The sequence below is a fragment of the Lissotriton vulgaris genome, chromosome 11 (genome assembly GCF_964263255.1).
Source record: "Lissotriton vulgaris chromosome 11, aLisVul1.2, whole genome shotgun sequence".
In the NCBI taxonomy this organism is placed as follows: domain Eukaryota; kingdom Metazoa; phylum Chordata; class Amphibia; order Caudata; family Salamandridae; genus Lissotriton; species Lissotriton vulgaris.
In genome coordinates, this window is record NC_141699.1 from 244901601 (window position 1) to 244926700 (window position 25100).

Below are 25100 nucleotides of genomic sequence, written 5' to 3' on the forward strand. Positions count from 1 at the left end.
AGGCATCAAGCCAAAAATGTTCAATGTGGTGGCAATATGCAATGCTCCTCCTTCTCCATACACGGGTGCTCTCTGTTCTTAGTCTGTGTGAATATTATGCCAGATTTATTCCAGGATATGCTCACATAGTTCAATCTTTAAGGTGTCTACTTAAAAAATGAATGACATTTGTTTCAAATGACACAATACAAGAAGCATTTGAGAAGGTGAAGTTGTTAGTGTTCAATGCTCCCGCATTACAGCCTTTCGTACCCAATGGCAAACCATTTATTTCTGTGGATGCTAGTCATAAAGGTCTTGGTGCTGATTTTGGGCAGTGGGTGGGAGGTCAGGAAAACACTACAGCGTTTGCTTCACGAGCTTTAACTACTGCTGAGAGTAAGTACTGCACCATTGATCATGAAGCACTTGGGATAGTTTGGTCAGTACAAAAGTTCAAAACATATATTTGGAGGACACATTATGAAATCTTTACAGACCACAAACTACTAGATTTTTTACTAGACGGGAACGGTTTGGGGAAGGCTTCTGCATGCTTGTTGTCAAAGTTACAAGAATATAACCTTGTAGTTATTAAATACATCCAGGGTGGAAAGAATGTCAGAGCGGACTGCTTGTTTCGTATTACCCTTCCTGGTTCTGGTGAGGGGGAGGATGATTTTGACAAAGACTGTGTTGTTGGCCTAGTGGTTGGGGTGTCGAACTGCAATGGCAGTGTCACTCAAGAGTAATGGTCTACAGCTATGAAACAAGATGAGTTTTTAAGAAAGTTTGAATTTTTAATAAAAAACAGGTGGCCTACAGGAAAAAGTTGTAGGGGTGATTAGGATGGCAAGCGGACCACCACCACCGCCGGCCCGGCAGTGGCGATACACCCACCATCATACAGTGATTTACCCCCACCATATTATCATGGCGGGGGGTATCACGGCGGACGCAAAGTGCGTCCGCCGCTTTTCCGCTGGTCGGCATCCATATTAGTATGTGTGGCTTGTAAGGCCTTTCCATGGCGGCGATGCCGCCATGGAAAGGCTGTCATGGAATTGCTTTGGAGGCCCGTTGCGGGCCCCGGGGGGATGGGTGGCTGCACTTCCCTACATTGCCATGCATAAGGTGGCAGGCAACATGAGGTGCCTGGCACGTTTTTCATGACAATCCACAACAAGGTGCTTTTGCATTGCAGCGGGTGCTGCTTACAGCACGCGCCGCAATGTCAAAAATGTGGAATGCGACAGCTAGGGTGACGGAAGCATCTTAATTAGCGGTGTGGGAATGCCGCACGTCTGGCGGCCAGTCCCAGCACTGCTAGGGTGGCAGGCGGACTTTAACCCCCTAAGTGAGGAATTGAGGAGTTTTGCACAGATCAGTAAGGATTGTCATTTGAGAACGGGATTTGTGTAAGAAATAGTCTGTTTGTTCCTCCTCTTTTGTTAAGAGAAAGGATTATTCGCATGGCTCATGAGGGACACATGGGGATTTCAGCCTCTTGTAAGAAAATCAAAGAGATTTATTGGTGGCCTTGTATGGACAAACAGGGAGCCATCGTTGCTGGTAGTTGTCCTGAATGTGTAGTTTGAGACAAACATTGGAAGGTAAACAAGAAACCCCTATTTCTGGTTTCATTTCCAGAAGCGCCATGGGAGAAAATAGCCCTAGACTTTGCTGGGCCATTCAATGTTTTACCCTCTAATAAAAGATACTTATTAGTAGCAATTGACTATTACTCAAAGTGGATATACTATTCATTTGTGGAGGCTGCTAATTCAACTACTGTGATATCATTTCTTGAAAACATTTTTTTAATGGTTTTTTATTGAATTATTCCAAACATCACAAAGCAGTGGTATGCATAATTTTCACAAAAGCACATTATAATCTCGTTATGATAAGACATTAAACATTCCATTGATCAAACAATCCAAATATCTGGTTCTTTCGCCTTGACATGTCCGATTCCACAGTCGGGATACACATAAACCTCCCCTGTGAGCGTTCCACCCACCCCACTTCTTATCCAATTTTAGGGCACCGCCTGGCTTTATACACTTCTTTTTCAGCAACCATGCATTTGTCCATCTCCGCTGCCCAGTGCCTGATCAACAGTTGCTCCACTGCCCCCATTTCATTGCTATCGCTCTGTTGACCAGTGTGTACCCGAATGTGGCTAATTGTTGTTCTATTTCCGTAAGGTCCGTAGCATCCCAGACATTGAGAAGCCCCAGCGATGGTGTGAGAGTTATTTGCTTCTCCATGGCGTCCTGCAGTTGTGTTGTTGCCCCTTCCCATATGTGACGTAGGAGCCGACAGTCCCATATAGTGTGAAAAAAGGTGGCCTCTTGTTGACAGCCGTGCAGGCAGAGTGCACTTTGCCTGGCGCCCATTTTTCCTACGGCCCCCGAGAGTTACACTCTATGAAGGACTTTTAATTGGATTAAACGAAAGCACATCAATGCTGTCTGCCAGTCCTCGTCTTCAATTTGCCCTAGCTCTCCCTGCCATTTATCACACAGAGCCTGAATGGGAACTTGTAGATTAGTACATGGTTTTCGGTACGTTAGTGATACAGCTTTGGTGTGCATTGATTCAGAGAGTATCCGGTCCTCCAAGGGGATGACTCCTTTAGGGTGCTCATATCTGGTAGTGCTGTCATGAGTGCATGGCGGACTTTCAAATATCGGAACATTTCCCCCTAGGCTAATTTATATTTCTGTTGTAGGTCCTTAAATGTAAGGGTCTTGCCCTTCCTCACTAAATGACCAATGTGGGATATACAAATCGTATCCCAATTGTCAAAGCCCGGTTGAAAACACAGGAACCCAAGTTTTTGATTAGACCATAGGGACGAGGCCTGGGTTAACACCCCGTCCAACCCAGGCGTTTAGTTGCCTGGTGCCAAATTTCAACTGGGTGGGGCCCACATACCTCCCCCTTCGGACCTTTGTATACAGAGCTCCTAGGCACCCTTCTCTCCCCATCTGACATCTGTCTAGCATAAAGGCCGGGTCTACCGGGGAACGATATAGGCAATGATTTATAGCCACTATTTGTGAGACCCAATAATATAGTCTAAAATCTGGAAGGACAATCCCCCCATCATATCACCAGTTAGTCAATTTAAGTAGCCCTATACGAGGCACTACCCCATGCCATAACAGCAGCCGAACCTTGCTTTCAATGCCTTAAAAGTAAGATTCAGGTACCCTGTAGGGGCAGTTTTGAAAGATATACAAGAACCTTTAAAACATTTTTAAGATTGAAGGTGCACCGTGTTGCATTGTTACAGATAATGGATTATCTTTTGTTTCAAGGCAGATTACATGTTTTTTGGAATGGTTTGAAATGAAGCGTTGCCAAGTTGCTTTGTACAGTCCTTCCTTCAATGGACTTGTTGAGAGAGCCAATCATTTTTTTAAATCAACCAATGTCAATGTGGCTATCGTTTTGCAAGAAAAGGTTTGGACTTATCTCAGTTCGCCACATTCTACCACAGGTGTGACTACTTTTAAAGCTCTCAGTTAAGAGAAGCCAGGTCCAAATTGATGCCCAAATTGTACACCGATTTGGCAGTGGGTTCTGCTGTGTCCAAGAAAAGAAATATGAGGCAAGATCAACAGCAGGTTAGGGATAGAGTATTTGCCAAACAAATGTTGCAAAACAAACTGTATGAGAGCAATTCAAGAATCAAAATTTAAAATGTTGCAGTGAATGATTGGGTTCTGATCTAGAAGCCTTACCATGTTTTTAAAGGTCAATCCAAATTCTCGTTAGCCGTATGAATAGTTATGGTTAGTAAACCCTCAGTTTTGTTAGCAGGGAGAGGTTGGTGGAACAAGGATCATGTAGTCAAACTTACAGAAAGTCAAGGGGAGGTTTTCAACAAGGTGTATGCTTATAGAGATGACGAAAGTGATAATAATTGTGCTTTTTTTGTTGGTCACGATTTTGTGGTCAATTTGACTGCTCAAGATCAAAGACCATCAAGAACTGCTGGTTTTGTTCCTGTTCCTTCTATTGCTGATTGTAGTAGAGGTCGTTCAAGCTCTGAATCTGGGGTCATTGTTGACAACGTTGTTGGGATTGAATCCAGGGGGAGACTCCCAATTTGAAATCTTCTCCAAGTGAAGTGTGTTTATCTTCTCGCAGTCAGTGCACACGTAAGATGCCTGCTAAATTGTATGACTATGTTCTTTATTCAATCTTTCTATTTTCTGTTTGTTGCTAAAGGGGGGAGATGTGTGGTATTGTAAGTTTATAACCTTGTTTCTTTAAGACACTTGTGGAACTTTCATATGTCATGCAGAATATGTTATGTGTCATGTAGAATGTACTGTGATTCCCCAGTGAGGGGCAGTTGGATTGTTGACTCTGTCTGCCCAGCTGGTCTTCGCTGTGGGTTACTGTGTCTACACTTCTGCTGATTAAATACTTCATTACCTGAGCTCCTGTTCCCACTGTGATTCTTTCTCCATTTCCATGCTACACTGACTCCTCCAGAATCCTATGCATTTCAATGGGTCGCCAAGTCTATAGCAATGCCGGGCTCGCATTAAGAAACAAACATATCCCCACCCGGCACATTAAGAAACTGACGCATGACCTCCTCTTCAGTAAGGAACCGACGCATCACCTCCCATGCATGGCACTAAGTAACCAACAAATCACCTCCCCTAGAGCAAGGAACCGACGCTTCACCTTCCCTGTGCATAAGGAACCAACGCATCACCTTCCCTGAGGCTGTTTCTGCTTATCCTTTTGAGGCATCCAAGTTACTTTGTATTGAAAGTGTTGTATCTATAGTTTGCTATGGACAGAACAGTCTTTACCTTTTAAAAGTCATATCTTGATAACTGTATATTGGATTTTTGTAGTTTTGGTTTTGTTTGGTTTAGATAAAGATTACCTAGTTTCTAAACTGGTGTGGTGTTCATTGCAGTGTTTTCATTGTCTTACTGTATGTGTGCACAAATGCTTTACACACTGTCTCTGAGATTAGCCTGTCTGCTCATACCGAGCTACCAAGGGGGTGAGCAGGGGTTGTCTAAGGGCGTAATTCCTTACCCTGACTAGAAACAAGGGTCCCTACTTGGACAAAAGTGCAAACCATTGCCAAAGAGAGATCCCCATTTCTAACATGCACCCATTTGCACCCGAGTTGAGAGCAAATTGTAGCCCTAAGTATTTTGTGTTTGGTCTCCACTCAGGTTAATCGGCAGTGTTAACAACAAGCGCAAAATCCAGGACAAAATAGCACATGTTAAGGGAAGATAGGTGCTCCTTTCCCCTAAAAAGGCACAATTAGGGAAAAGGGACTTACCAAGAAATGCGGCCCAGTTGTAATTTGTTGTATTAAAAAACCAATAGCAAGCTTCAATTTAACCATATCAAATAAACTAGGTGTAATTAGGCAGTAACCACACTCTATAACATCACAAAAATGAATATATGTAGGTGAAATCTGGGTTGGGTGTCATAATATGAAATTCTGTCTTTAAATAAAGATAGGGCACCCTTAGGATTGCCATCTGATATAATCTTGTTTTTATCAAGGAACCTTATGAATGAAATGTGACCTATCTATATAAGGGTACCCTTATGCCCCGCACAAGATAGCGGCTGTTGTCTTTAGTTTGACATCTGGGGACGGTTGCAGGACCGGCTTCCTATAGTGGGCGTACTATACGACAAAGAAAAATTGTAATGGAATTAATTACACTATTTTATTTCTATACAATCTCTGATTCAAAACTAGCAACACATTCTATTGGTTGAGCTATTAAGATTAGGGCAACTATAATTCGTTAATATGTTAAAGCACCATCATGCAGCCACTCCTTGATGGCAGCTACATCGTTCTGTGTATTGTCCGTTATTGACGCTAATGACATGATAAAGTGTGCGTAAGTTAAAACCTACAGATAGAAGACTTTATTTAACCCCTCTCAACATCTGATTTATAATATATACATCTTGTAGTATTAATCCAACAATAGAAACCCTGTTTTCTGCATCAATGCAATTGCTTGCCCATTTTAAGATGGCACCCATATTCATATATGGATGTCGTTCTTTACTATCTCCAAGGCAGATCACGCGTTTGTCAATAGTCTAATATCAATGACTCTATTTCACTACTCCTAATATTTTTTTTAAATGAATAAAAGGTTGTATACAATTTTGCCATTATGAACCATGAGCAGAAACCAATATATCTACAAATAATTTTTTGTATAAATAAAATTGGCCGCCTATTACAAGATGGCGATCATTATATAAGGAAGTAGTCTGACATCAATTTCTATGATCCTCTTACTAGACCCGACTCGAAAAACACGCGAAAGCAAAGTGCTTTAAATAGAGCTAGATATTTCACTAAATTCAAGATGGTGATCCAGAGAATCGAAGCGAATATCTGATACCACGGACCACAATTACATCGAAATACAAAGGTAACGGGAAATGCGAGGGAACTCCCGTGAGGTTAGCTATGGGTCAAGCCCTCCATATTTAATTTACTAAGTGGTGACACTGGAACTTTTTGTTTTATTTTCAGCATTATAAATCACCTATGAGGCCGGTATTTACTACGTCTTAAATGGAGTGTTTACCTCACACCTAGAGCCGAGTGCAGGAGACTTTTTTACATCCAACTAGAAGTAAGCGCTTTAGACCTAATTCGATTGAAAATATATTATATTGTCTCCAATCTTTAGATATAGAACATTGCGCTATATAATTAATCGAAAATAGTGGTTACCATTTTCAAATCGTCATACTTTTAATTTCAGAAAGTATTGCGTCGCAGCACACTCAATAAGGATCGTATCCTAGGTACCTACTAGAACGAGAGAGAATTTCTCTCCCAAGTAAGCACATACTATATAAGCTAACTCTTATGTATTATATAGTCAACGTCTGGTCGCATACTATAGCATAACTAATAGTAGGTTCTATCTGCCTTAAATATAGCGCCATAGGATTCAAGTTCATCGCAGTCAGAATTCAGCCCTACGCTTACTATCAACTAACGTAGCTACCTTTAGGACCAACATATTCCTCCTTAATGAAGTGAGTGTCCAAGTCTGCATATCTCTTCTAGGTATAACTAAGCTATTCAAATGGGACATAACGATTAATTGTATTATTATTATCCTCCACTTTTCAGCTTTTTGGAAACCATTCTGGGCACTGGTTTACTATAGTTTATCGCCATTCAAGTTTTCATCCATCTGAGCAAGTGTGGACCCTGTAACAAGCTTGATTAATGTATTGCCCAATGGAGTTAAAACTAAGATTTTCATCATTAGTTTTTAGCAATACCTAAGATATTGGTAGTGTTTCACCCTTTACATATACAATGCATAGCCTATCTGTGTTTATGTATCCATTAACTATTCCATCAGACAAGTGGTAACCCATTAATATGGGGTTGTTACCCTTGTGTCCGAGTAAAAAGAGTCACAATAGAAAAGTGTAAATATATTTTAAAATTAAATAGTCACGGGCCCTTTGTAAATACCAGTGTTTCTGTTTTCATCTTTCCACTCTCCACTTTCCTCTTTTTCAATTTTATTAATTGTATTTCTATTAATTGTTAAGAAATGTATATAACTTATCTGTGTTATATGTGTATATGTTATGCTGTTTTTAAATGATAAATGAATCCATCTTGTATCCCTTAGATGTTTATAAATTGCTGAGGTATCAGATGTTATAAATAGGAAATAATATTGAAAAATGAATTGCATTATCAGATATATGAAATGATTTATGGTTAAATTATTTGCTGTGATTATGGTTAATGTTTCATTGATTTGCTTGGTTAATAATGTATAATAAATATTCTAGGTGTATGTGTACCATATTAGTTAGTAACCACTGTGTTGTTTTATGTTTTATGTTTTACTTAGTTGCTTTGCAATAGACGGTTCCCTGATGAAGGCAGTAGTGCCGAGACGCACTTAGTTCACATCTACCCCTTGCCCTCATCAAGTTTCATCTTCTGCTTGCCCTACCTAACCTATCAAGGATTATTGAAAGCACTAATTTGATAACACAAATAAGATTGTCCTTTGCCATCATTCCATTTTATGTATTGTTTTTGTCATTTTATGTCAATATTTAAAAAAAATTCTCTGTGCCTTAAACAAAATAATCTAACTTAAATGAATAAACAAACAAAGCTGTTTATATAGATAAAAAAATAAATTGAAAATATATTTTTCCATAACTATGTGTTCATTTATACATTTGTTTGTGATGTTATAGAGTTTTGTTAGTGCCTAATTGCACCTAGTTTATTTGATATGGTTAAACAGAAGCTTGCTATTGGTTTTTATGTACAATTCTATTTGCCCCTACACTGTTCCTACACTTAGCAAGCATACGTGTTTGGTAGGGGTCCCATTTTTCAAAAAGTCCAGTTGTAATTTGTGGCAGGGAGTTTTTGTATCCGGTTTTACAACTGGCATCAGTTTGAGTGCATCTCAAATCAAGGTACAGTATGGCAAGCAAGAGCGAGCTTTGATGAGTCAAGAGACTGCCTCCCCTGCCATCTCCCCAGTGTGTACACTTCCATGTTGCCACTCCATGATAGAAACACTTAACCAGAGTTCCAAGACTGAAAAAGGAGAAAGGAGAGGGGTACATGTCTGCCTTTCATTTCCTAAGTGTATAGCCTTCTGCATTTCAATGAAAGGAGGGGATCTCCAAAGATGGCTCCCAAGTTCACTAGGGGGACGATTCTGTGGTAAATAATTTACCGTATCATTTTTTAGTGACAAGTACAAGAATAGCTCAATTAAATGAGAGGCAGAGTCCGTGGTATCTGAGTCATACGGGTTTTTAATACAATGGCTCGAGCCATGGGACAAGTCAACAGGGTGTCAGGAAATCAGGACAAGTCCACGTTATATTAACAGTGCTCCATATATATAGTAAAAACGGTACATTAGCATTGCATTGAAGAGGCGTAACAAGTGAAAAGGAGAAGATAAGAACACATGTGCGTAGCAGGGGGCGTGAAAGAAGGCGTGTAATAGGCGTACACGGAGGCGTATGATGTGGACGTAATGTAGACGTCACAGAAAGTGTCATAAGTGGGTGTATGCACAGAGGTAATCTACAGAGTCAGCAGGAAGTGCGGATGCGCGCGCAGCTAGCATGACGTGACATAGACGTGTAACTGGGGAGAACTTTAACACTAGTAGAGGAGACAGAAGTCTGGGATGTCAGAATGACCTGGACCTATAACATATCTGGTATCTTATGTTTGGAGGATGTATTATCTGGAGTAGAAGGTCTCTCGGGCAGAGGCTATTCTATACTGAATGCTAGTGCGTGCATATGTGTCTAAGTGTCTACTTGCGGGGCCATGGGCCTACTATGGCAACGGGAACTGTAAATTACTTGCATGGAAACAGGAAGGCTTGCTCTTTGCTCTGCAGCCGGGGATATGTTTACCCAAATCACTAGACAGGAATGTATTTTCGAGGAGGCTGAACAGATAACTTGAAGGCAAAATACTGTCTTGGCAGGCAGGCCAGGTTGAGCCAGGCACCGCTTCGCTTGACAGGAAGTAAGGCAGAGGTCAGGGATACGTGTCCATGCTGCAGCTTTCAGAGGCAGAAAGTAGAAAGGGCTCGGAGACAGAAATCAGGGCCTAGCTCGGCAGAGCCAGGAAAAACGTAAAAGTGTACGATGTAAAGACGTTGGCATGGCATGGTTAGGAACCGAATTATCGATCCATTCATGGTGGATCTGAAAGAGGACATGTTAACGTTGGACGCAAATGTATTTGCGTCTTCATATTCGGTCATGGAGGGAAATAACATGTACTTGAAGCACGTACATGGAGACGTTGGGGTACACGTTAGGGGACATACTTGACCATAAAAATTTCAATTACCTCATTCCCTCCTTGTCCCCTACGTTCCCTTCAGGATATATCAATCTTCATGAGTCCATCTATCTGTTCATATAACATCATTTGCTCATCTGTGTTCATTCGGGCACGAGAATGTGGACTTGGATGGGGAATACATGATGTGGCGCACAAGCCGCAAATCGCTGGCCCACATTGTAGACATAGACAACAACTGAATACTAGGAGTAGGATTATTCCAAGGAATGATAGGACTTTCCATCCCCAGGCTGATATCATGCTCCAGAGCCAACCGGACCAGGTCCAGGTACCTGGATTCTGGTGTATCTGACTTGCAATCTTGTGGAGCCGAGTTATGGCTCTATATACTGACGGTGCGTTATTAGGAATGAAAACGCAACAACTGGATCTGATGACTCTACAAGCCCCGCCCCTATCTGCCAAGATGACGTCAAGGACGAGACGATTTTGAAGAACGACAAGTCTCATAGCAGACTGCTCTTCTGTCAAGTTACCTAGGGCAAAAGTAGTTTCATTTACTACTGCTTCAAGGGTTCTGGTCAATTTACGTATCAGTTTACTATTTGAAACAGTTCCTAAATAAGGAAAGAATCCTTTATTGAAATCTGTGTATTGTTCCCATGTGGTTTCAGTCTGGTCGACAATCGGGAGATCTCTCTTGGGTCTAACATGAATGAGATGAGAATTTCTATGGTAGTCAGGTGGGGCTAGAAAAACGGGTGGCAGTAGGAATGCAATGTAACAAGTACCATCCCAGTCTAGAGGTAAACATATATAAGCTGTATGGCCACAAATGAAATAGGAATGTCGGGAAGCTTTGAATGTAGACTTGCCTTTATCACTGAAGTCAATAACTGTATTACAATTGCTGTGTCCTAGATGTACTGAACCAGTCTTTCTAACGCATAGGTCACCTTTCACTGGTAAAACTGAAATTGAGGGTAAGTTCGAACTAGTTTCTGACTGGACGTTCAAAATCATGATGTTAAGTGTAAAATTACCTAATCCATATACTTCGTTTTCTAGATCGGTACCTGTCATTTGGGGAAGACCCTCCTTGTCTGGGAAACATGCCTTATTCATAACTGTATTCAGGTCTCCCCATATCCAATTACCTTGGGAAACTTTGGACTTACTGTCCAACGAGGACATTAATGTAAACCAAGCACCACATGAACCATTATGTGTAAACGGGTAAGGAAAAAGAGGCAAGGCTCCCGTCATTTTCTGGTAGGGAGGGAGTCGGCCACATACCCAGCAATTGGTGGCATTGCTGGTCTGGTGAGAATGTTGTAACATACGGATGAAAGAATTGTTACGCAGTGCAAGTCGATAAGAAAGTTTGTGCGGGGGCAGATCACTAAAGGTGTGGTCTGCAGTGTCATTGAAAGAAGAATGTGCTTGTATAGGAAAATATACGTGTAACATACAGCTTAGGCATATAATCGTAAGACTCAGAAAAAACATGACAAGTAAAGTTACAATACAACGGCTTCGGAGATTCTTGCAATATTTCTGTTTCTTGATCTCCTGTCTATCTCTTTCACTATGTGGGTCTATCTTGTACATGTCAGGAACCTGTCTAACCGCTTCACCCGAGGGGGACTTAAACAATTAAACTGTCTGACTTACTAGACCTCAACTTTAATCTGTACTCCTGGGACGGAGTTTTCTCTACCAGGGGGAGTTTAGTATCAGGGATTGGAATGCGGCAGTCCTGGGAAACAGTTTTTGGCGGAAGTCCATAACACCTTTTGACGTGGCTCGAATGGAGCCAGCCTTTTCTGCCTTCAATCTTCACTGCAGTCCTCGTGGTCATTAAAACGATCTTAGGTTCCTCCCAACGGGGCTCCAGAGGGCTCGACCGGTCAAAGTTGCGGACGTAGACGTAGTCACCAGGGACGAGCTTGTGTGGCTTCACCTCGGTGTTGTCTGGAAAGGCTGCAGCGACCTGTGAACGACATGATTGTAGTGCAGACATCAAGGAAGCAAGGTAATCTGTCAGCATATTACTGTCAATATCGGTTAATTTACGGGGCAGAGGCGTCCCCCACATATTCGGTGGCCTGCCAAAAACCACCTCATACGGGGATAGCCCTGTCCTAGAATGGGCTACCATTCGCATATAGAAGAGAGCAACTGGAAGGGCTACTATCCAGTCTACACCTTTATCTGCACAGACCTTGGCAAGACGAATTTTCAGAGTCTGATTGTGTCTCTCTACTAATCCAGCTGCTTCGGGATGCCGAACACAGTGGAACTTCCATTGGTAACCTAACAAAAGGGAAACCTGCTTCATGAGCTCGGACGAGAATGGCTGTCCGTTATCTGAATATACGACACGAGGCAAACCAAACCTCGGGAAAAATTCGCGAACCAACTGCTTGGCAGTGGTCACGGCAGTGTAATCTGGGACTGGATATGCTTCTGTCCATCGGGAAAGTGCACATACAACTACGAGGACATACTTGAATCCTCGACAACGTTCCATCTGGATATAATCCATCTGGAGGACTTCAAAAGGGTGATCAGGAGGATGAAATCCACCTTGCTCTACGGGAATGCCTTTACCTGGGTTGAACTGACAACAGATCATGCAAGTACGCACTTTCTGTTTTGCTGCTGCTCGTAAATGCTTATTGAACCAAAGGTTTTGAATACTGTCTAACATGGCTTTTTCTCCTAAATGTGCAGGACTATGTGCTGTGTTAATGATAACTTGAACCATAGAGTCGGGGAGAAACCATGTGGCTTTTCCCTTCATCATCCATCCCTGTTCTGTCTGGGTCCCTCCTAGTTCTGTCCATTTCTTGATTTCGTCTGGAGTAGCATGTGTCTGTATGTCAATTACATCTAGTGCAAGATCCCTAACTGTCATACAATGTGTCGGAACTACTGTCTTTGGCATATCAGTCGTATGAGTATGAGTCTGAACTGTATGCTTGGCTGTTCGGTCTGCCAGGTCGTTACCCTGGGAAATGGTATCTGTGACTTTCGCATGTGCTTTACACTTCATGATGGCTATAGCTGTAGGCAAATGTATTGCTTCCAACAGAGCTTGAATGAGAGGACCGTGCTGTATCTTGGCACCGTGGGAAGTTAAGAAACCTCTCTCTTGCCAAAGGACTCCGAAGTCGTGTACAACTCCGAATGCATAACGGGAATCTGTGTATATGTTAACTTTCAGGTTCTTGGCTCGAATACAGGCTTGGGTCAGAGCAATGAGTTCTGCTGCTTGGGCAGACAGGATGTCAATTTGCTGTGTTTCTATGACTTCAGTTTCAGTGGTCACTGCATATGCGGCCACTAACTCTCCTGTACTTGTTCTCATACATGAACCATCCACATAAAGTGTCAGGTCTGGATCTGGTAATGCGATGTCTGTCAAGTCTTGTCTGGGCTTCGTCATAGTGGTAATGACTTCCACACAGTCATGTGAAAAAGGATCTGTTGTGCTTATCGGTAAAAGTGTAGCAGAATTCAGTGTATTGCAGCGTCTGATTTCTATGTGTGGCTGGAATAACGTCAATTCGCAACCTGTCAGTCGTGCTATAGTCAAGTGCTGAGTCTGAGTTCGATTTAAAAGAACTTCCACGGAATGTGGAACCTGTACTGTCAATTGGTGTCCTAATACTATGGAATCACTTTGTCTGATTGCTAGAGCTGTTGCTGCTACTGATTTCAAGCACGAAGGCAGAGCCTGGGCTACTGGATCTAACGTACTGGAAAAATAAGCACATGGTTTGTGTGAACCTGCTTGATCTTGGGTGAGTACTGACAATGCAGCACCTTCGCGTTCTGTGACAAAAAGTGTAAAACGTTTTCTGTAACATGGTGTCGCTAAAACAGGTGCTTGACATAGGGCTTTCTTCAAGTCGTCAAAAGCTTGTGTATGTTCCTGAGTCCAAGGGAGGACAGTCAATGATGCTGCCTCCTGGGTTGTCAACTGTATAAGGGGCTTGGCTAGATATGCGTACTGAGGAATCCATTGTCTACAGTAAGAGGTGAGGCCTATAAAGGCCCGTACTTCCTTTTGTGTCTTGGGCTGTGGCATATGTACAATTAACTGGATGCGGTCAGGTGTTAGCTGTCTCCCCGTCTTGGACAGCAAGTGACCAAGGTAAACAACTTGCTGAACACAGAATTGCAGCTTCGAAGGAGACACTTTGTGTCCCTTGTCGGCCAGAAAATATAGGACTGTGAGAGATGCATGTTCACATTCTTGTTCACTTCGGGCGGTGATCAATAGATCATCGACGTACTGAAGTAGGGCAGTGTTAGCAGGCATGTGGATACTGTCAAGTTGTCTTTTCAATGCTTGGCTATAGATACTTGGACTTTCCGTGAACCCTTGAGGTACACGTGCAAATTTAAAGCTTCGGCCATTTAAACTGAATCCGAAAAGGTACTGGCTCTCCGGATCAATGGGAACACTAAAGAAGGCATTCTTGAGGTCTATCACAGTAAAGAACACCGCTTCGGAATCAATGGCAGTCAATAGGGATGAAATATCTGGGACCACTGGATACTGAGGTATGATACATTTGTTAAGCTCTCTAAGGTCAATCACTAGTCGATAAACTGGGGGTGCATTGGGATCAGTACGTTTAAGAATCGGAATGATTGGAGAATTACAGATATTTGAGTCAGTTTCTACAACTACTCCTTGAGCAATAAGCTCGTCAATGATTTTCAATAAGGCTGCTACAGCCTCAGGTGGCAATTTGTATTGTCGGATTCTGGGCAGAACAACACCTTCTCTAAGAGTAACACGATATGGTGTAATATGCATACAACCTACATCAGTCGGACCGTGTGTCCATAAATGCTGTGGTACATTCTGTAGTCGGGGATCAAAATCTCTCAACACATAGTGACCCTTGAAGTCACGTAGAAACAATCTTACTCCTTCTGGAGACCAACATATTACAGCTCCTAGAGCTTTCAGCGTTTTAATACCAAGCAGGTTTTCTGGACATGATTTCGTAAGCAATAAATCTGTAGTACGGGACAATGGACCAACTGCAAGGGGAACTGGTTTCGATACTTCATTAACAATAGGTTTTCCTGAAAATCCAAGGGAAACATTCTGTGAGCCTGAGAGGGGTGCCCCTGGAACCTCGTCATGACTAATAGTAGTTCTGCTTGCCCCTGTGTCAATCAAAAACTTTCTGTCTTTTCCTAATACTTGACTATGTACATAAGGACCCTCTTGATCTACAGGAATCTCGATGAGAGGCAGACCTACTTCCCTCTCTAGGCTGTTTCATGAATACTGTTGGTAATCTGGATACTCTGACTGTGCATACTGGTACATCTGCTGTGTAACATGTTGTGTTGTGGCAATGGGTTGGGGCTGTGGTACCGCTACGGTCTGTTGCTGTACATTCTGTGGAGGTTGTGGATTCTGTGGAATATTCTGTTGAACATGTTCTGTTCTAGGCGGACGTGGTCTTTCTTTCGTTTTGCCTGTAGCAATATTGTGTCTGAAAACGGCACAATCACTTATAAAATGACCTGGCTGCTTGCAATAATTGCAATTCCCTTTAACAGGACCTGTAGGATGACTAGTCTGTGTGTTATGCATGTTACCCCTCTTCTGACCGACTGCTGGAACAGACTGGGCAACTAGTACTTTCATTTTCGTGTCTTTCATACGTCTCTGTTCATGATCATGTTCCTCTCTAATTCTGTTCTGGTGGTACTGTAACATTTGTAACATTTGGGAAGGCGTATTTGCTTGCCATGTACTTTCAACTTTCAATACTCGGTTCTTAACCTGGGGTAAGGAATTCTCGACTAATTTGGTCACAAATAGATGTGGATATGACTCGCTACTTGTTTTCAGGCCACTATTAATAATAAAACATCTCTCAAATCTAGAATAAAAATCACTAGTGTCCTCGTCTTGTTTCTGCTTACAGGCTGAAATTGCATCCCAATCCTCTTTCTTAACTGTCAGTAATCTAGGCAAAACCTGTACTAATAATCCTGGTAATGCTTTAGTTTTGTCCCCAAGACCCAAACCTGGGGTACGTTTCTTTTCTTCGTCTTCTAATTCAGTCCATACAATCTTTTTATCTCCCACCTCCCATTCTTTCTCTTTCAGTTTCTCGTAAATCCCTGCTGGCAACAATACTTTCAACATTTTAAGGATGTCTGAATACGTGTAATCACCCATTAGTAACATGTCTTTTAATTCACGGTGGAACCCTGCAGGGTCTTTATCGTGACTAGGTACTAGTTTCTTCATTTCCAATAATTCCATTTTAGTCAAAGGAGTGTACACGAATACGCGTTGAAACGTGTTATCTGGCTTCTGAATTGGATGTACTTCTCGTAAGGGATTCTGTCTGTCTAGGTGATATGGCTGTCTTAATGGGGGTGGAACTGGAACAGAATGTGGAGTTAGGAAAGTTCTGAATTTGTGGCGTTGTTCTAGAATCGTATTAATCAAATCGGTACCCAGGCCTCTCCATCTTTTCAGAAGTAAGTCGTCTAATAAATCATATAAGGGACCTGGATCGGAATGCTGGTTTTCATACTGTGTAATGAGATGTTGGATCATATACATGCCAACTAATCGCTGTTCGTCTGGGGAAAGACTTAAAAATGTTTGCGCTACTGCGTCATCATTATATACGTGGCTATCACCAGCCCACTGTACTGCGGACCGTGCCAGTTTCTGTTCATGCATTGTATGAAGTTCGTAGTAACCTAATCTTTCTTTCAGTATATTATCGGTCTGTTGAAATACTTGTTCAAGAGAACATAATTCTGGAATGGGGGAAAGGAAACGTTTCTTGTTTTCTAGACGAATGGGTCTGTCAAAAGGACTACTTAAAGGGTACTGTTTAGGAGGTTTCGCTCTACCTACATACGCTATCGTATCTTGCTGCACTTCCGGACTCTCTAATTCTTCCTCCTCTGAGGACTCGTTTTTATCTGACTCAGCTGCCCTTTCGGCATTCTGTCGGGTATGTATGGCTATTATTTCTTTACGGATTTTTCTAGACATGGCATCTATACAATTCTGTTTGTCATGCTTACAATCTGCAATATTCTGACTCCATTTAGTCAATACTTCCATCTCTTCTTGAACAAAACCCGGTCGATCTCATTCTCTTATCAAAGAGTTAATCAAGAATCGTAATATTAACCCTTGTGTCTCAGCTTTCTGATATGCCATGGCTTCACGTACACATTCAGGACCTTCTCCAGTCTGAATAAAATGATATATCCTGTCTAGTTGTTCTGGCATTCCTGGTAGTGTAATCAAATATTCTGCAACACGTCGTAAACGTAACGAGGCTAGCATCATGTCCCCAGTCATGCCTGGTACGGGGTCATATCTACAATCTGTAAGGTATTGTTTAAGCTTTTCAGAAGGGGTCGCTTTCGGGGTACGCTGTGTAGCTAATTCTCTCATTGTCAGTCGATGTACTTGTGGCGGGGTTCGGTGGTGGCCTCCTATGGCACCTCCCGAAACGGAAGCATGAGCATAGCCTGACTGTGGTATAGCTGTTGCGGTCATAGCAGGTAGAAGAGGTACATGCAACGGAGTTGGACTCTGGGTTGCAGTTGTCCCAAACGGATTATGCGGACCAATAACAGGCGGACCTGTGGCAGGGGAAGTGACAACATGCACGGGAAGTTGGTGACGTGGAGGGGTCGTGACCTGGACTTGAACATGCTGTGGTGCAGGATGTCATGCATTGTTAACGGGTGGTACGGTTACATTGGTATATGCTGGAGCTACACCATCTAAATAGGAAGAAAGGAAAATATCTGCTGCGGTCTGATGGAGTTTAGTCGGAACCAAAGGTGGCGGTAAATTACTTGGCATTTCCGGGTTGGCCTTAGATAGGCCCTCGGTCAGAAGAGGATACATGCCATTAACAAGTGTATTTCGTTGTCTGTCTAATTGTTCTGCTTTAACTCGTTCAGCTTCTTCTATTAATTCCTTTTCTCGATCTTTTTCTGAATCTTCCCTATGTTTCTCTGCTTTTCTGAATTCTTTCTCTGTCCTTCTATGCGATTCTTTACGCCACAATTCTATGGCATCCTTCTGGGACTGTCTGGCTTTCTTTTTCCATAATGCTTCTTCTACTCTCATGATGCATTCAGCATCCCATGTTCCTGAAACAGGCCATCTATATTTCTCGTCCAAGTGCTTGGTGTAATCGATCCACAAGTCTAAGTACAGTATGGCATCTAAGCCATGCTTGTGGTACATAAAGTGCCCTGGAGTGTCCCTAGGCGGAACAGGCACTGCTTCTTCGAGTATCCCTTTCCTAGTTCCTATCTGACGTAACTTCGGAAACAGTGGCATTATTACTTTGACTCGAACACAATGAACACAGTAATGAAAAGCAAACAGTCATTCATACCACGACATATAACACATTAAAACATTTCGAACAGATACTGTCTAGTACAAAAAATACAATACTTGGAATCACGTGAGAGAATGCTAGAAGACTCGAACACTGAATCACTGAATTACTGAATCACTAGATGCACTGCTAAACAGTACAGACCGGTCCCATAAAGAGACACGTCATACCGCGCTCACCTAAGTGAACACGTACGGACCAGGACTGTGTACCCAGACCTGTCTTGACCGGACACAAACTAATGCACCCGTCTAGATGCGTCCCTAGCAATGGTACTCACCGGGAGCAATACTTGAACTTGAACTTGAAGGCCTCAGACTGGACTGGTTACTACGCATGCGCCTCGACACATCGGAACAGGTGGGCCTCTGGATACCTCGGACGCTGCTACTCTCGGCTGGGCTCTGGTCGGGATCCTCCGCACTCCTCACCGCCTCGTCTGGATGTCGACCGCAGTCTCCGTCACCTCCGTAGGCCTGAGGGAGATACAGGAAAACCTGCAGATGCGCATAGGTGTCCGTCACGGCTGTGACAGGGGGCAAGGCCTGCGACGCATCGCCGGCGCGTGGGGTGGGGGAGGAGTCCCTATTCGGGCGCCAGATTATGTGGTAAATAATTTACCGTATCATTTTTTTGTGACAAGTACAAGAATAGCTCAATTAAATGAGAGGCAGAGTCCGTGGTATCTGAGTCATACGGGTTTTTAATACAATGGCTCGAGCCATGGGACAAGTCAACAGGGTGTCAGGAAATCAAGACAAGTCCACGCTATATTAACAGTGCTCCATATATATAGTAAAAACGGTACATTAGCATTGCATTGAAGAGGCGTAACAAGTGAAAAGGAGAAGATAAGAACACATGTGCGTAGCAGGGGGCGTGAAAGAAGGCGTGTAATAGGCGTACACGGAGGCGTATGATGTGGACGTAATGTAGACATCACAGAAAGTGTCATAAGTGGGTGTATGCACAGAGGTAATCTGCAGAGTCAGCAGGAAGTGCGGATGCGCGCGCAGCTAGCATGACGTGACATAGACGTGTAACTGGGGAGAACTTTAACACTAGTAGAGGAGACAGAAGTCTGGGATGTCAGAACGACCTGGACCTATAACATATCTGGTATCTTATGTTTGGAGGATGTATTATCTGGAGTAGAAGGTCTCTCGGGCAGAGGCTATTCTGTACTGAATGCTAGTGCGTGCATATGTGTCTAAGTGTCTACGTGCGGGGCCATGGGCCTACTATGGCAACGGGAACTGTAAATTACTTGCATGGAAACAGGAAGGCTTGCTCTTTGCTCTGCAGCCGGGGATATGTTTACCCAAATCACTAGACAGGAATGTATTTTCCAGGAGGCTGAACAGATAACTTGAAGGCAAAATACTGTCTTGGCAGGCAGGCCAGGTTGAGCCAGGCACCGCTTCGCTTGACAGGAAGTAAGGCAGAGGTCAGGGATACGTGTCCATGCTGCAGCTTTCAGAGGCAGAAAGTAGAAAGGGCTCGGAGACAGAAATCAGGGCCTAGCTCGGCAGAGCCAGGAAAAACGTAAAAGTGTACCATGTAAAGACGTTGGCATGGCATGGTTAGGAACCGAATTATCGATCCATTCATGGTGGATCTGAAAGAGGACATGTTAACGTTGGACGCAAATGTATTTGCGTCTTCATATTCGGTCATGGAGGGAAATAACATGTACTTGAAGCACGTACATGGAGACGTTGGGGTACACGTTAGGGGACATACTTGACCATAAAAATTTCAATTACCTCAATTCCGATCCTGGAAAAAAAACGTCCGTACAATTTTCATCCGGAGCCATCGCCGTACGATTCGTACCCGTCAGTCCGAGTCGCGTAGTACGATCCGTATTCTGTCAATCCATCCGAATCGCCGCGATCCGTACGTATTGCAAGGCTGAAACAGTGAACCGTACGACTCGTACACATGCCGTACGACCCAACGAGTACGATCTGAACTGGGGTATGAGGACGCGATTCGTATGGACCACGTCAGGTAAGGGCTTCGTACGGAAAAGCACACAATCACTTACACACCGTACGGTGAGTACACCCCATGATACGTGCGTACCCCTGCGATCTTGGGGTGTATGCACCGTACCCCGCGATCGCAGGGTGTACGCATCGTACACCCAGCGAACATGGGGTACGGTGCGTACACCCCAAGATCGCGGGGTACGGTGCGTACACCCCGTGATTGCAGGGGTACGCACCGTACCCCTGCGAACATGGGGTGTGCGCACCGTACCTGGGGGGGGGGGGCGTTCCGTACCTGTTTCGGGGCGAACTCTGCTTTTACCGCTGTTTTCAGCTCCTGTAGAAAAAGGGTCGTACATTGCGTACCCGACCTGAATCGTACTTGCCGGGTCGGAAAAAGCAGCCGCGAACCATACAGATGTCGCCTACAGTGGGTTCCGAGGGAGATTCGTACGGGGATTTGATTCATAAGGTCTCTGTATGATTCGTACGGAGTCCAGCTCCTGGTACGAATCCTACTTCGTCGTACGTACGGGGGACGTTGCAGGGTACGATTCGTACGGGAAAAACGCTCCGAACGGCTATTTGGAGCGTTTTTTCCTGAATCGGAATCGACCCCTTGGTGTGTCAGAACCAAAAGTTACATGTTCGAAAGTTACATTTAAAGAGCTCAGTACAGAGTTGCCTGTCCTTCAATCACTTCTTAAACTTGTTTTCTTCTCATCCTAGCTCTATAGCCCTGTCTTTGTGCGACCATGTCTTTATCCCACCCTGTCTCACGAGCTGTGTCTCTTGCTCTCCAAATATTTCTTCATCATTGTGTTCTCTCCCTCTCACTCAGCCTGTTTCCACGTCAATATTTCCACCTCCCTGTTTTACATTATCTCCATCTGTTTTTGTCCTCCTCCTGCTCAACCTTGGTGCCTACTTGCTTGTCTGACCCATACACATGTCCCTATACAGTTCCAGTGGTGGTAGCACTGTACCCCAATTAATCATTCACTGGTGATGGCAGATTGATGCAACAACCTTTCCTGTGAAGCTGTATTTCACTTGTTGTTTGTTGTAGATTGGCTCTGCAACCATTGCCTCAATTTCTTTGGTATTCATATTCCCTTTGTCGTATGTAACATGCTTCCTTCACTCCTTATATCCTAAGCTATAAGTTAAGGCTATAAATTTCTTTCTTCTACTATACATTTTGCGGTGATCACAAAGGCCCTATTCTCAAAATTACCTGTGCATGTACGCCTGGTTTAGTTGCGTCATTGCTTTTGTTTAGAAGTGCTAAGCCACTTTTTTTATTCAGAAATGTTGGTTGTGCAGTCATAGGTAGTGTTAAACCCTTGAAGATCTTCAGCTAAGTTTACCGACAAGAAGGGGTGGGGAATGGACAGGAAGTGGTGCTGCAGAGCGAGAATTCCCTGGGAGTTTATGAAACACCCATAAAGGTATTAATTTCTGGTTGATGTAAATGCCATTTGTAAAGTGCACAGCTACCTCCAATGGAGGTGTCCCGGTGCTGCCCGTATATCACTTAGGAACCCTTCCTGATTTTTCCCTGTTGAATGTCCACTCCTAGGCACCCCCAAGGTGAAGCCAGGCATCCCAGCGCTGTTGGGGCCGTTGTGGAGATTAAGCAAGCTATTGCCCAGAGTTGCAGAGTGGGACCCATGATTAGAATAGGCACCAAGGCGAGAATTAGCAGGTCTGAGGAAATTGAGCCCAAGACCCGCCGAGGCGGGTATTGAACCCTGGTCCCGGACCAGACCTCTGCATCAGGGTCTGCCGCTCTAACCATTTGAGCCACACTTCTCCACATATTCATCTCCAACACCATCTCACCATAGAAAATGCTTTTTATTCACTCCTTTCCAATGCATGATTAAATGCCTTTCACATATCAATCAATCAATCAATCAATCAATCAATCAATCAATCAATCAATCAATCATCGCATTTATATAGCGCACTACTTACCCAGAGGGTCTCAAGGCGCTGGGGGAGGGGGATCTGCTACTGCTCGAACAACCAGGTCTTGAGTTGCTTCCTGAAGGCGAGGTGGTCCTGGGTCAGGCGGAGGTGGGTGGGGAGGTAGTTCCATGTCTTGGCGGCGAGGTAGGAGAAGGACTGTCCCCCTGTGGTGGCTCTACGGATGCGGGGGATGGCAGCGAGGGCGTGGCTGGTCGATCGAAGCTGGCGTTTGGGAGCGTAGAAGTTGAGGCGGCTGTTGAGGTATCCTGGGCCTTGGCTGTGTAGGGCTTTGTGTGCGTGGGTGAGGAGACGGAAGGTGATTCTCTTGTTGACCAGAAGCCAATGCAGATCTCTCAGGTGTCTGGAGATGTGGCTGCGACGGGGGATGTCCAGGATGAGTCGTGCTGAGGCGTTCTGGATCCGCTGGAGTTTCTTCTGGAGTTTGGCGGTGGTTCCGGCGTAGAGGGTGTTGCCGTAGTCCAGTCGGCTGGTGACGAGGGCCTGGGTGACCGTCTTCCTGGTCTCGGTGGGGATCCACCGGAAGATCTTACGTAGCATGCGCAGGATGTTGAAGCACGACGAGGAGACGGCGTTGACTTGTCTGGTCATGGAGAGGGAGGAGTCCAGGATGAAGCCCAGGTTGCGTGCGTGGTCTGTTGGTTTGGGTGCGCTGCCTAGGGCGGGGGGCCACCAGGAGTCATCCCAAGCGGCGGGTGAGGATCCCAGGATGAGGACTTCCATCTTATCTGAGTTCAGTTTCAGGCGGCTGTTCTTCATCCATTCGGCTACCTCTTTCATCCCTTCGTGAAGGTTGGCTCTGGCGGTGGCGGGGTCGTTGGTAAGGGAGAGGATCAGCTGGGTGTCGTCGGCGTAGGAGATGATGTTGAGGTTGTGCTGGCGTGCGATGTCTGCGAGGGGGCTCATGTAGATGTTGAAGAGGGTTGGACTGAGCGAGGAGCCTTGAGGGACGCCGCAGATGACTTTGGTGGCTTCAGATCTGAACGGAGGGAGGCGGACTCTCTGTGTCCTTCCGGCGAGGAAGGAGATGATCCACTCCAGTGCCTTCTCCTGTACTAGGGTACGATGGCAGACAGTGTCGAAGGCCGTGGAGAGGTCCAGGAGGATGAGGGCCGCTGTTTCTCCGTTGTCGAGCAGCGCTCTGATGTCATCTGTGACTGCGATCAGGGCGGTCTCGGTGCTGTGGTTGGCCCGGAAGCCAGACTGCGAGGGGTCGAGGGATCCGTTCGTCTCGAGGAAGGCGGCCAGCTGCTTGTTGACGGTCTTCTCGATGACTTTTGCAGGAAACGGGAGCAGCGAGATGGGGCGGTAGTTCTTGAGGTCGGTGGGGTTGGCTGATGGCTTCTTTAGTAGAGCGCTGAGTTCGCCGTGCTTCCAGCTCTCCGGGAAGGTAGCGGTGTCGAAGGAGGTGTTGATGATGTCCCGCAGGTGGGGTGCGATGATAGCGTCGGCCTTGTTGAAGACGTGGTGAGGGCAGGGGTCGGTCGGCGATCCGGAGCGGATGGAGTTCATCGTGAGGACGGTGTCTTCGGTGCTGATCGGAGTCCCGGCGCAGAGGGTGGTGGTGGGGGGCAGTGGTTCAGTCGTGGTGTTCGTCGGTTGAGTGCTGAAGCTGTTGTGTATGTCCGCGATCTTGTTGTGGAAGTAGGAGGCGAGGGAGTTGCGAAGGGGTGATGTCGTTGTTTCAGGCGTTGGGGTTGGAGAGCTCTTTCACGATGTTGAAGAGTTCCTTGCTGTTGTGTGCGTTGTTGTCCAGTCGTTCCTTGAATGCTGTTCTCTTGGTGGCGTGAATCAGTTGATGGTGCTTTCGGGTGGCGAGCTTGAGGGTGGTCATGTTGTCCGGTGTTGGGTCTTTTCTCCAGGCTTTCTCGAGGGCTCGGCAGTTCTTCTTGGAGCTCTTGAGTTCGTCGGTGAACCATGGGGCCTTCTTGCTGCCGGGTCGGCTGGGTGGGGTCCTCAGTGGGGCGAGGTCGTCTGCGCAGCTGTTGATCCACTTCGTGAGGTTGTCGGCGGCCTGGCTGGGGTTCGCTGAGCTCGTGGGAGGGTGCTGGCTCAGGGATGTGGCGAGTTGGTCGCCCGTGATCTTGTTCCAGCTTCTTCGTGCAACCTGTTGCTGGTGGTGGTGGATTGTGGTCCTTCTGAAGCTGAAGTGGACGCAGCTGTGGTCCGTCCAGTGGAGTCCGGTGGCGTGGCTGAAGACGATGTCCTTGCTGGATGAGAAGACGGTGTCGAGTGTGTGTCCGGCGAGGTGGGTGGGGGTGGTCACCAGCTGCTTGAGTCCGAGGTTGGCGAGGTTGTCAAGCAGGGAGGTGGTGTTGCGGTCGTTGTTGTTCTCCAGGTGGAAGTTGAAGTCCCCGAGGAGGATGTAGTCGGCAGAGGGGAGGGAACAGTTCCAAACTGGTGGGGTGCAGTGGAAGGGTTTTCTCAATGGAGAAAATATTTCCCCTGTGCATGAATATAGAAACCAAATAAGTATGTGCCTTTGCACTCGTGCTGCCGATTTTTTCAAAGAAAATTCTGCAAATGTATATTTGCACGTGAGAAAATGGAGTTCGCAAAAGTTTTCAAGGAGTACGTCGGGGAACCTGCAACTGTAGGACATTTGATGATTGGCCTGGAAATTTGAGGGAAAGTCAGATATGTTCACTTATGTTGAGTAAGCATCCTGCAGGCACATATTTCAGTATCAGGACCAAGGCCTCCTGTATGGCTTTGATCCAAGGGCGGCTCCTCCATTTAAGTGGAAGAGCGGCCCCCCAAAATCGCCACAGCTGAAAAATCAAACGGTAATAACGTTTATTTACCAACATTTTGTTT